Source organism: Entelurus aequoreus, linkage group LG03 (genome assembly GCF_033978785.1).
Source record: "Entelurus aequoreus isolate RoL-2023_Sb linkage group LG03, RoL_Eaeq_v1.1, whole genome shotgun sequence".
Lineage (NCBI taxonomy): Eukaryota > Metazoa > Chordata > Actinopteri > Syngnathiformes > Syngnathidae > Entelurus > Entelurus aequoreus.
The window spans coordinates 65,606,061-65,619,336 of NC_084733.1; the positions used below are offsets into that span (position 1 = coordinate 65,606,061).

General features: G+C 47.5%; 1 protein-coding gene across 4 annotated transcripts in view; it reads right to left on the minus strand.

Annotated features, from left to right (window-relative positions):
* The window catches only part of tecpr2 (tectonin beta-propeller repeat containing 2), a 53,582-nt gene that overhangs the window by 8,756 nt on the left and 31,550 nt on the right, over positions 1–13,276 (minus strand). The window lies entirely within an intron of this gene.

Here is a 13,276-nt window from a genome sequence, read left to right on the forward strand (position 1 = left end):
TGCCACAGGTGAGGATGGGAACGTAGATCGACCGGTAAATTGAGAGCGCTGCCTTCCGGCTCAGCTCCTTCTTCACCACAACGGACCGATACAGCGTCCGCATTACTGAAGACTCCACACCGATCCGCCTGTCAATCTCACGATCCACTATTCCCTCACTCCCGAACAAGACTCCGAGGTACTTGAACTCCTCCACTCTGGGCAAGCTCTCCTCCCCAACCCGGAGATGGCACTCCACCCTTTTCCAGGCGAGAACCATGGACTCGGACGTGGAGGTGCTGATTCCCATCCAAGGTCGCTTCACACTTAGCTGCGAACCGATCCAGTGAGAGCTGAAGATCTTGGCCAGATGAAGCCATCAGCAAAAAGCAGAGACCTAATCATGCAGCCACCAAAACAGATACCCTCAACGCCCTGACTGCGCCTAGAAATTCTGTCCATAAAAGTTATGAACAGAATCGGTCACAAAGTCCAACCCTCACTGGAAACGGGTCCGACTTACAATGCGTACATTGCACTGCGGACCAAGCTCTGACACTGATCATACAGGGAGCGGACCGCCACAATCAGACAGTCCGATACCCCATACTCTCTGAGCACTCCCCTCAGGACTTCCCGGGGTACACTTCTCCAAGTCCACAAAGCACATGTAGACTGGTTGGGCAAACTCCCATGCACACTCAAGGACCCTGCCGAGAGTATAGAGCTGGTCCACAGTTCCACGACCAGGACAAAAACCACACTGTTCCTCCTGAATCCGAGGTTCGACTATCCGGCGTAGCCTCCTCTCCAGTACACCTGAATAGACCTTACCGGGAAGGCTGAGGTGTGTGATCCCACGATAGTTGGAACACACCCTCCGGTTACACTTCTTAAAGAGAGGAACCACCACCCCGGTCTGCCAATCCAGAGGTACCGCCCCCGATGTCCACGCGATGTAGCAGAGTCTTGTCAACCAAGACAGCCCCACAGCACCCAGCCCCTTAAAGAACTCCGAGCGGATCTCATCCAACTTGTCACCGAGGAGCTTTTTAACTACTGTACCTCCGCAACCTCAGCCCCAGAAATAGGAGAGCCCACCACAGATTCCCCAGGCACTGCTTCCTCATAGTAAGACGTGTTGGTAGGATTGAGGAGGTCTTCGAGGTATTCCCTCCACCGATCCACAACATCCGCAGTCGAGGTCAGCAGAACACCATCCTCACCATACACGGTGTTGATAGTGCACTGTTTCCCCTTCCTGAGGTGGCGGATATTGGTCCAGAATCGCTTCGAAGCCGTCTGGAAGTCGTTTTCCATGGCTCCCCCGAACTCCTCCCATGTCCGAGTTTTTGCCTCCGCGGCCGCTGAAGCCGCACAACTGTCTGCTGCCTCCGGAGTCCTATGAGCCAAAAGAGCCTGATAGGACTCTTTCTTCAGCTTAACGGCATCCCTCACCGCTGGTGTCCACCAACGGGTTCTAGGATTACCGCCACGACAGGAACCAACCACCTTGCGGTCACAGCTCCAATCGGCCGCCTCGACAATAGAGGTACGGAACGTCGTCCACTAGGACTCAATGACCAGCGCCTCCCTCGTGACATGTTCAAAGTTCTTTCGGAGGCGGGAATTGAAACTCTCTCTGACAGGAGACTCTGCTAGGCGTTCCCAGCAGACCCTCACAATGCGTTTGGGCCAGGTCTACAGGCCTGTTGTCCTATATCTGTGTCATCCTCAAGCTCGGGTCCTCTACCAGAGGCCTGGGAGTTTGAGGGTTCTGCGTGGTATCTTGGCTGTTCCTAGGACTGCGCTCTTCTGGACTGAGGCTTCAGATGTTGTTCCTGGGATCTGTGGAACCACTTTCCCAGTTTGGGGGTTACTGCCCCAAGCGCTCCCCACTACCACGAGGACCACGCTAGCCTTGACCTTCCACATCCGTTCCAGCTGCTCTTTCAACCCTTGGTACTTCTCAAGTTTCTCGTGTTCCTTCTTCCTGATGTTGGCATCAGCTGCAATTGCCACATTTATCACCACCACCCTTTTCTGCTCTTTGTCCACCACCACTACGTCCGTTTGGTTAGCCAGGAGCTGTTTGTCAGTCTGGAAGCTGAAGTCCCACAGAACCATGGCCCTGTTGTTCTCAGCCACCTTCTGTAGTATGGCCCATTGGGATTTGGGTACTTCTATTCCATACTGGTTGCAGATGTTCCTGTATAACATGGGTGTCAAACTCTGGCCCGCGGGCCAATTTTGGCCCGCCGTGTAATTTCACTTGGCCCTAGAGGCGATATCAAATTAACACTAGAGCTGGCCCGCCGATTATATACAGCGGCGGTGCCGCAGTAACACCTCATTCACAGCTAATTCTCATACTTGCCAGCCCTCCCGGGAGACTCCCAATTTCACCACCCCTCCCAATAATAGTCACGTCTGCTTTTCATCCAGTCCAATGAGTGCTGGCCCAGTCCCATGATATGTGCGGCTTCTGCACACACACACACAAGTGAATGCAACGCATACTTAATCAACAGTGATACAGGTTACACTGAGGGTGCCCGTATAAACAACTTTTACACTGTTAGAAATATGCGCCACACTGTGAACCCACACCAAACAAGAATAACAAACACATTTCGGAAGAACATCCGCGGGGGAGGCGTTGGTGGTAGCGAGGGGTGTATATTGTAGCATCCCGGAAGAGTTAGTGCTGCAAAGGGTTCTGGGTATTTGTTCTGTTGTGTTTATGTTGTGTTACGGTGCGGATGTTCTCCCAAAATGTGTTTGTCATTCTTGTTTGGTGTGGGTTCATAGTGTGGCGTATATTTCTAACAGTGTAAAAGTTGTTTATACGGGCACCCTCAGTGTAACCTGTATCGCTGTTGATTAAGTATGCCTTGCATTCACATGTTTGTGCATACAGACGCCGCACATATTTTGTGATCGGGCCGGCACGTTGTTAGAATGGATGAAAAGCGGACGTGACGACAGCTCGTAGTCGACATTAAAGGCAGTGCCTTTAAGGCACGCCCCCAAGACTGTGGTCCCGGCGGACTACGAGATATAATGACTGAGGAACACCTTCGTTGGATAATGAAGGTTGCCTCAGCTCAAAGCCTGAGCCCTGACATTAATCAACTAGCATCCAAGAAAAGATGGCAGGTATCTGGCTTGGGCACATCAGATTAGATCAGTGTGTTGCAAACTGAGCAGTTTAAAGTCCTGAATGGTTGGTTTATTCATTGTTATTTTATTTTCAAATTTATTAGCCTGTGGAAAAAGTTAATGTTGATATTTACCTCAGAAGGCTGCAAATGGAAAAGAGGTATTCAATTTTTATTTAAATTGTATTTGATATACCATTGATATTTTTTAATTATTATTATTATTATTTGAAACTCGATTTTGCATGTCACTATAAAGTTATATAAGCCTTGCTTGTTCAATATTCAATGCAAAACTTGTTTGGGTCCCTATTAAAAGGTGAATTTGTTCAACCTTGGCCCGCGGCTTTGTTCAGTTTTACATTTTGGCCCACTCTGTATTTGAGTTTGACATCCCTGCTGTACAATATCCCAGCCACTTGGTTGTGCCTCTCCAAATACGCTGATCCAGCCAGCATTTTACAGCCTGCTACTAATGTGCTGGACTGTCTCAGGGGCTTCTTTGCACAGTCTGCATCTTGAGTCTGATCTACTCTGGTAGATCTTGGCCTCTATGGCTCTTGTGCTAATGGCCTGTTCTTGTGCTCCCATGATTAGTGTCTCTGTGCTGTCTGCCAGTCCTGCATTTTCCAGCCACTGGTAGGATTTCTTGATATCAGCCACTTCCTCTATCTGACGGTGGTACATGCCATGTAGGGGCTTGTCCGTCCATGTTGTCTGCTCCTCTTCTGCATTCTCATCAGGGTTCTGCTGCCTGAGACATTCACTTAGCAGTTCATCCTTCTGGGCCATGTTTTCTATGTATTCTCGAATTTTTGATGTTCATCCTGGACTGTGGCCTTGACGTTCACTAGTCCTCGGCCTCCCTCTTTTTGCTTAGTGTATAGCCTCAGGGTGCTGGACATGGGGTGGAACCCTCCGTGCATGGTGAGGAGCTTTCTACTCTTGAAATCTGTGGCTTCTATCTCCTCATTTGGCCAGCTTATGATACCAGTGGGGTATCTGATGACTGGTAGTGCGTACATGTTGATGGTGTGGACCTTTTTCTTACAATTCAGCTGACTTTTCAAGACCTGCCTTACTCTCTGGAGGTATTTGGCTGTGATTGACTTCCTTGTGGCCTCTTCATGGCTTCCACTAGCCTGTGGGATGCCAACGTACTTGTAGCTGTCTTGGATATCACCTATGTTTCTCTCTGGTAGGTCAATCCCCTCAGTTCTGATCATCTTGCCTGTCTTTGAGACCATCCGGCCACACTTGTCCAATCCGAATGACATCCCTATGTCATTGCTGTAGATCCTGGTGGTGTGGATCAGTGAGTCTATTTCTCGCTCGCTCCTGGCATACAGCTTGATGTCATCCATGTAGAGCAGGTGGCTGATTGTTGCCCCACTACGGAATTGGTACCCGTAGCCGCTCTTCGTAATGATCTGACTGAGTGGGTTTAGGCCTAGGCAGAACAGCAGTGGTGATAGCGCATCTCCTTGGTATATGCCGCACTTGATGTTGACTTGGGCAATCGGCTTTGAATTGGCCTCTAGGGTTGTCTTCCACATTTCCATCGAGTTCTGGATGAAAGCCCCTTCGGTTCCTGTTTATCTTATACAGTTCCAGACATTCCAGTATCCATGTGTGCGGCATTGAGTCATAGGCTTTCTTGTAGTCAATCCAGGCAGTGCACAGGTTGGTCTGCCTCTTCTTACAATCTCGGGCAACTGTTTTATCAACCAGTGCTTGGCTCCTCTGGTATTACTGCCAATTCCTTTCTGTGCCTCACTCATGTATTGAGCCACATGCTTACTCATTTTTGCCGCAATGATGCCTGACAGGGCCTTCCATGTTGTGCAGAGACAGGTAATTGGCCGGTAGTTGAATGGGATGGGTCCCTTCTGGGGGTCCTTCATGATTAGGACTGATCTGCCCTGGGTCGGCCATTCTGGGTGGGTCCCATCCCTCAGCAGCTAGTTCATCTGTGCTGCTAGGCGTTCATGGAGTGCAGTTAGCTTCTTCAGCCAGGACATATGGATCATATCGGGGCCTGGTGCTGTCCAGCTCTTCATCTTTGACACTCTTTCTTGGATGTCTGCCATTCAGATGGTTACTGGTTCTTGTTCTGGTAGGTTTCTGTGGTCAGCTCTCAGGTCCACTAACCATTGGGCATTGGTGTTGTGTGATGCCTCTCTTTCCCATATGTTTTTCCAGTATTTTTCCACCTCAGCTCTTGGTGGGTCTGACCGGTTGTTGTTTCATGGCCACTGAGAGTACACCTTGGCTGGTTCAGTGGAGAACAACTTGTTTATTCTCCTGGCCTCTCCCTCCTTGGTGTATCTCTTCAACCGGGTGGCCAGAGCTGTTAGTCGTTGCTTGGCAGTTTCGAGTGCCTCTAGTATGGAGAGTGAGTTGTACTTCCTGCGTGCCCCTTTATTCACCATGTTCCCTATCTGTAGTTCTGCTAACTTCTCTCCATGCTGCCTTTATCTTGGCCTCTAACCGTCTCTTCGATGGTGGGTATTGCTTGTTGTTATGTCCCGAGCCCACATTGTACCCAAGCATCTCCATGATTACTGTTGCTGTACTGTGTATCAGCTTGTTGGTCTCCGTGATGGTTCCTGTGGGGATTGTCTTCAGAAGAGCATTCACATCCACTAGTAGATCTTCTGAAGGTACTTGGCAACTCAGTTTCAGTATTTGTCAGGTGCTCCAGTTTTCTAGTTGGGTCACAATCTTCCTTTTCAGGTCAGCAGCTCTTGTGTTGAGGCTGTCGGCATCTGTTGGGGCTTGGTACCCAATCTCTGGTTGTGGGGATGATGATGCCATCTCTTGTCGTCCTGGCTCCCCCTTGCCGTAGCATCGTTGATGTATTTCATTAATTTCTAGTTGTGATAGTAGATTTCGATTACGGATGTTGGAACACTGGGCTAACAGCTGTTTCTTTGTTAGCCTTGATTGTGGTTTTCGAAGTATCCAATGGTCCCACATTCGTTGCATGTAGCCCCTTTCTCTGGGGCTACATTGCTTCTATAGTAGCATTCCAGCAACTCCATATGTTCTGCCCTCGTCCATCTGTGTTTCGTTCCAGTAGCCCATTTGTCATCTGATTGCCCCAGTTCCCTAGCAATTGACGCAAACCTAGTTGACGCGGACGATGTCAGAGCCGGTATGACTATCACTCATTGTTGAGGTAGGCAGTTCTTGCCTAAGGACCTTTACTGGATGATGATGTTTTGTATTTTTTTTTCTAACCGGGATTCGAACCCCAGTCTTCCACGTCAAAGTCAGTGAGCTTAAACACTGTACTATCCAGCTGATTATATATATATATATATATACATATATGTATATATATATATATATAATGTATATAAATATATATATATATATATATATATATATATATATATATAAATATAAATATATATATATATATATATATATATATATATATATATATATATATATATATACACACAAACCCCGTTTCCATATGAGTTGGGAAATTGTGTTAGATGTAAATATAAACGGAATACAATGATTTGCACATCATTTTCAACCAATATTCAGTTGAATATGCTACAAAGACAACATATTTGATGTTCAAACTGATAAACTTTTTTTTTTTTGCAAATAATCATTAACTTTAGAATTTGATGCCAGCAACACGTGACAAAAAAGTTGGGAAAGGTGGCAATAAATACTGATAAAGTTGAGGAATGCTCATCAAACACTTATTTGGAACATTCCACAGGTGTGCAGGCTAATTGGGAACAGGTGGGTGCTATGATTGGGTATAAAAACAGCTTCCCAAAAAATGTTCAGTCTTTCACAAGAAAGGATGGGGCGAGGTACACCCCTTTGTCCACAACTGCGTGAGCAAATAGTCAAACAGTTTAAGAACAACATTTCTCAAAGTGTAATTGCAAGAAATTTAGGGATTTCAACATCTACAGTCCATAATATCCTCAAAAGGTTCAGAGAATCTGGAGAAATCATTCCACGTAAGCGGCATGGCTGAAAACCAACATTGAATGACCGTGACCTTCGATCCCTCAGACGGCACTGTATCAAAAACCGACATCAATTTCTAAAGGATATCACCACATGGGCTCAGGAACACTTCAGAAAACCACTGTCACTAAATACAGTTCGTCGCTACATCTGTAAGTGCAAGTTAAAACTCTACTATGCAAAGCGAAAGCCATTTATCAACAACATCCAGAAACGCCGCCGGCTTCTCTGGGCCCGAGATCATCTAAGATGGACTGATGCAAAGTGGAAAAGTGTTCTGTGGTCTGACGAGTCCACATTTCAAATTGTTTTTGGAAATATTCGACATCGTGTCATCCGGACCAAAGGGGAAGCGAACCATCCAGACTGTTATCGACGCAAAGTTCAAAAGCCAGCATCTGTGATGGTATGGGGGTGCATTAGTGCCCAAGGCATGCGTAACTTACACATCTGTGAAGGCACCATTAATGCGGAAAGGTACATACAGGTTTTGGAACAACATATGCTGCCATCTAAGCGCCGTCTTTTTCATGGACGCCCCTGCTTATTTCAGCAAGACAATGCCAAGCCACATTCAGCACGTGTTACAACAGCGTGGCTTCGTAAAAAAAAGAGTGCGGGTACTTTCCTGGCCCGCCTGCAGTCCAGACCTGTCTCCCATCGAAAATGTGTGGCACATATGAAGCGTAAAATACGACAGCGGAGACCCCGGACTGTTGAACGACTGAAGCTCTACATAAAATAAGAATGGGAAAGAATTCCACTTTCAAAGCTTCAACAATTAGTTTCCTCAGTTCCCAATCGTTTATTGAGTGTTGTTAAAAGAAAAGGTGATGTAACACTGTGGTGAACATGCCCTTTCCCAACTACTTTGGCACGTGTTGCAGCCATGAAATTTTAAGTTCATTATTATTTGCAAAAAAAAAAAAAGTTTGAGTTTGAACATCAAATATCTTGTCTTTGTAGTGCATTCAATTGAATATGGGTTGAAAAGGATTTGCAAATCATTGTATTCCGTTTATATTTACATCTAACACAATTTCCCAACTCATATGGAAACGGGGTTTGTATATATATATATATATATATATATATATATATATATATATATATATATATATATATATATATATATATATATATGTATATATACAATATGTGTGTATATATATATTTATATATACAACATATGTGTATATACAGTATATACACGCACAAATATATTGTATATACATACATTATATATATATATATATATATATATATATATATATATATATATATATATATATATATATATATATATATATATATAAAGAGCAGGTCGAAAATCTCCATGAAAAATAAAAACGAAGGACCCAGATTTCCCTCGCCCGGACGCGGGTCACCGGGTCCCCCTCTGGAGCCAGGCCCGGAGGTGGGGCACGATGGGGAGCACCTGGTGGCCGGGCCTGTCCCCATGGGGCCCGGCTGGGCACAGCCCGAAGAGGCAACGTGGGTCCCCCTCCAATGGGCTCACCACCCATAGCAGGGGCCATAGAGGTCGGGTGCAGTGTGAGCTGGGCGGCAGCCGAAGGCAGAGCACTTGGCGGTCCGATCCTCGGCTACATAAGCTAGCTCTTGGGACGTGAAACGTCACCTCACTGGGGGGGGGAAGGAGCCTGAGCTAGTGCGCGAGGTGGAGAAGTTCCGGCTAGATATAGTCGGACTCACTTCGACGCACAGCAAGGGCTCTGGAACCAGTTCTCTCTAGAGGGGCTGGACTCTCTTCCACTCTGGCGTTGCCAGCAGTGAGAGGCGACGGGCTGGGGTGGCAATTCTTGTTGCCCCCCGGCTCAGAGCCTGCCCGTTGGAGTTCAACCCAGTGGATGAGAGGGTAGCTTCCCTCCGCCTTTGGGTGGGGAGGACGGGTCCTGACTGTTGTTTGCGCTTACGCGCCAAACAGCAGCGCAGAGTACCCACCCTTTTTGGATTCACTCGAGGGAGTACTTGAGAGTGCTCCCCCGGGTGATTTCCTCGTTCTACTCATCACAGATTGTCCTTAACGAACACCATGTTCAAACATAAGGGTGTCCATATGTGCACTTGGCACCAGGACACCCTAGGCCGCAGTTCCATGATCAACTTTGTAGTTGTGTCATCGGATTTGCAGTCTCATGTTTTGGTCACTCGGGTGAAGAGAGGGGCGGAGCTTTCTACCGATCACCACCTTGGTGGTGAGTTGGCTGCGATGGCGGGGGAGGATGCCAGACAGACCTGGCAGGCCCAAACGCATTATGAGGGTCTGCTCACAACTCTCTCCTGTCAGAGAGCGTTTCAATTCCCGCCTCCGGAAGAACTTTGAACATGTCACGAGGGAGGTGCTGGACATTGAGTCCTAGTGGACGATGTTCCGTACCTCTATTGTCAAGGCGGACGATTGGGGGTGGATGAGTTCCGCTCTGAGTTTCTTAAGGCTCTGGATGCTGTGGGGCTGTCTTGGTTGACAAGACTCTGCAGCATCGCGTGGACATCGGAGGCGGTACCTCTGGATTGGCAGACCGGGGTGGTGGTTCCTCTCTTTAAGAAGGGGAACCGGAGGGTGTGTTCCAACTATCGTGGGATCACACTCCTCAGCCTTCCCGCTAAGGTCTATTCAGGTGTACTGGAGAGGAGACTACGCCGGATAGTCGAACCTCGGATTCAGGAGGAACAGTGTGGGTTTTCGTCCTGGTCGTAGAACTGTGGACCAGCTCTATACTCTCGGCAGGGTCCTTGAGGGTGCATGGGAGTTTGCCCAACCAGTCTACATGTGCTTTGCGGACCTCAGGAAGTCCTGTGGGGAGTGCTCAGAGAGTATGGGGTATCGGACTGTCTGATTGTGGCGATCCGCTCACTGTACGATCAGTGTCAGAGCTTGGTCCGCATGGCCGGCGGTAAGTCGAACACGTTTCCAGTGAGGGTTGGACTCCGCCAAGGCTGCCCTTTGTCACCGATTCTGTTCATAACTTTTATGGACAGAATATCTAGGCGCAGTCAGGGCGTTGAGGGGATCCGGTTTGGTGGCTGCAGGATTAGGTCTCTGCTTTTTCCAGATGATGTGGTCCTGATGGCTTCATCTGGCCAAGATCTTCAGCTCTCACTGGATCGGTTCACAGCCGAGTGTGAAGCGACTGAGATAAGAATCAGCACCTCCAAGTCCGAGTCCATGGTCCTCGCCCGGAAAAGGGTGGAGTGCCATCTCCGGGTTGGGCAGGAGACCCTGCCCCAAGTGCAGGAGTTCAAGTAACTGGGAGTCTTGTTCACGAGTGAGGGAAGAGTGGATCATGAGATCGACAGGCGGATTGGTGCGGCGTCTTCAGTAATGCGGACGCTGTATCCAACCGTTGTGGTGAAGAAGGAGCTGAGCCAGAAGGCAAAGCTCTCAATTTACCAGTCGATCTACGTTCCCATCCTCACCTATGGTCATGAGCTTTGGGTTATGACCGAAAGGACAAGATCACGGGTACAAGCGGCCGAAATGAGTTTCCTCACCGGGTGGCGGGTCTCTCCCTTAGAGATAGGGTGAGAAGCTCTGCCATCCGGAGGGAGCTCAAAGTAAAGCCGCTGCTTCTTCACATCGAGAGGAGCCAGATGAGGTGGTTCGGGCATCTGGCCAGGGAGGCGTTCGGGTGTTTAGGGCAGGTGTTTAGGGCACGTCCGACCGGTAGGAGGCCACGGGGAAGACCCAGGACACGTTGGGAAGACTATGTCTCCCGGCTAGCCTGGGAATGCCTCGGGATGCCCCGGGAAGAGCTGGACGAAGTGTATGCGGAGAGGTAAGTCTGGGCTTCCCTGCTTAGGCTACTGCCCCCGCGACCCGACCTCGGATAAGCGGAAGAAGATGGATGGATGGATGGTAAATTAAAAAATGATTTTATCTTTAATTATGATCATGATTTCTGGTTATGTTAGGCCAGCAGAGAAGGCCTTGCTGGCCCTGACGGCACATCACTGAATATATGAGTATATATATATATATATATATATATATATATATATATATATATATATATATATATATATATATACAGTGAGGTCCACAAGTATTTGCACACCCTGCAATTTTGCAAGTTCTCCCACTTACAAATTAGGGAGAGGTCTGAAATGTTCATCATAGATGTATTTCCACTGTTAGAGACATAATCTAAAAAGAAAAATCCGGAAATCACATTGTATGATTTTTTTAATGATTTATTTGTATGTTACTGGGGTTCATAAGTATTTGCACACATGAGAATCAGCAAGAATTATGACTCTCAAAGAGCTGTCAGTCTACCTTAAAAAAAAAGTCCACCTTTACCACACAACTAATCACCCACTCACCACCCCTTTGAGCTCATTAAAGTCACCTGTGCAGCCAACAGTCAGTCAAGGTCCAACTGCTACCATGGGCAATACCAAAGAGCTGTCAAAAGAGACCAGAGACAAAATTGTAGAGCTCCACGAAGCTGGAAAAGGCTATGGGACAATTGGGAAGCAGCTTGGAGAGAATAGATCAACTGTTGCAGCAATTGTTAGAAAATTGCAGAGGCTAAACATGACTGCTAATCTACCTCGGACTGTGGCTCCATGTAAGATCTCACCTCGCCAGGCATCACTCATGATAAGAAAAGTGAGGAATCAGCCCAGAACTACACGGCAGGAGCTGGTGAATGACCTGAAGAGAGCTGGGACCACTGTTTCCAAGGCTACTATCAGTAGAACACTACGGCGTAGTGGTTTAAAATCATGCATCGCACGGAATGTTCCCCTGCTTAAGTCAGCCCATGTCCAGGCCCGTCTAAAGTTTGCCAATGGCCATCTGGATGATCCAGAGGAGTCATGGGAGAAAGTCATGTGGTCAGATGAGACCAAAATAGAACTTTTTGGTATAAACTCCACTCGTTGGGTCTGGAGGAAAAAGAAGGATGAGTATCATCCCAAGAACACCATCCCTACAGTGAAGCATGGGGGTGCTTTTCAGCAAAGGGGACAGGACGACTGCACTGTATTAAGGAGAGGATGAACGGGGCCATGTATTACGAGATTTTGGCCAAAAACCCCCTTCCCTCAGTCAGAGCATTGCAGATGGGTCGTGGCTGGGTCTTCCAACATGACAATGACCCCAAGCACACCGCCATGATAACCAAGGAGTGGCTCCATACGAAGCATATCAAGGTTCTGGAGTGGCCTAGCCAGTCTCCAGACCTAAATCCAATAGAAAATCTTTGGAGGGAGCTGAAACTTTGTGTTGCTCGGCGACAACCCCGAAACCTGACAGATCCAGAGAAGATTTGTGTGGAGGAGTGGGCCAAAATCCCTGTTGCCGTGTGTGCAAACCTGGTGAAGAACTATAGGAAACGTTTGACCTCTGTAATTGCAAACAAAGGCTTCTGCACTAAATATTAACACTGATGTTCTCATGTGTGCAAATATTTATGAACCCCAGTAACATACATATAAATCAACCTACTCAGTGGCCTAGTGGTTAGAGTGTCCGCCCTGAGATCGGTAGGTTGTGAGTTCAAACCCCGGCCGAGTCATACCGAAGACTATAAAAGTGGGACCCATTACCTCCCTGCTTGGCACTCAGCATCAAGGGTTGGAAATGGGGGTTAAATCACCAAAATGATTCCCGGGCGCGGCACTGCTACTGCCCACTGCTCCCCTCACCTCTCAGGGGTGATCAAGGGGATGGGTCAAATGCAGAGGACCAATTTCACCACACCTAGTGTGTGTGTGACAATCATTGGTACTTTAACTTTAACTTTAATCTTTGAAAAAAATCATACAATGTGATTTCCGGATTTTTCTTTTTAAGAGTATGTCTCTTAACAGTGGAAATACATCTACGATGAACATTTCAGACCTCTCCCTAATTTCTAAGTGGGAGAACTTGCAAAATTGCAGGGTGTGCAAATACTTGTGGACCTCACTGTATATATATATATATATATATATATGAGTACCGGTATATACAGGGGCGGGTATAGCTCGGTTGGTAGCGGGGCCGTGCCAGCAACTTGAGGGTTCCAGGTTCGATCCCTGCTTCTGCCAACCTAGTCACTGCCGTTGTGTCCTTTACCCTCCTGCTCCCAGTGCCACCCACACTGGTTTAAAAATGTAACTTA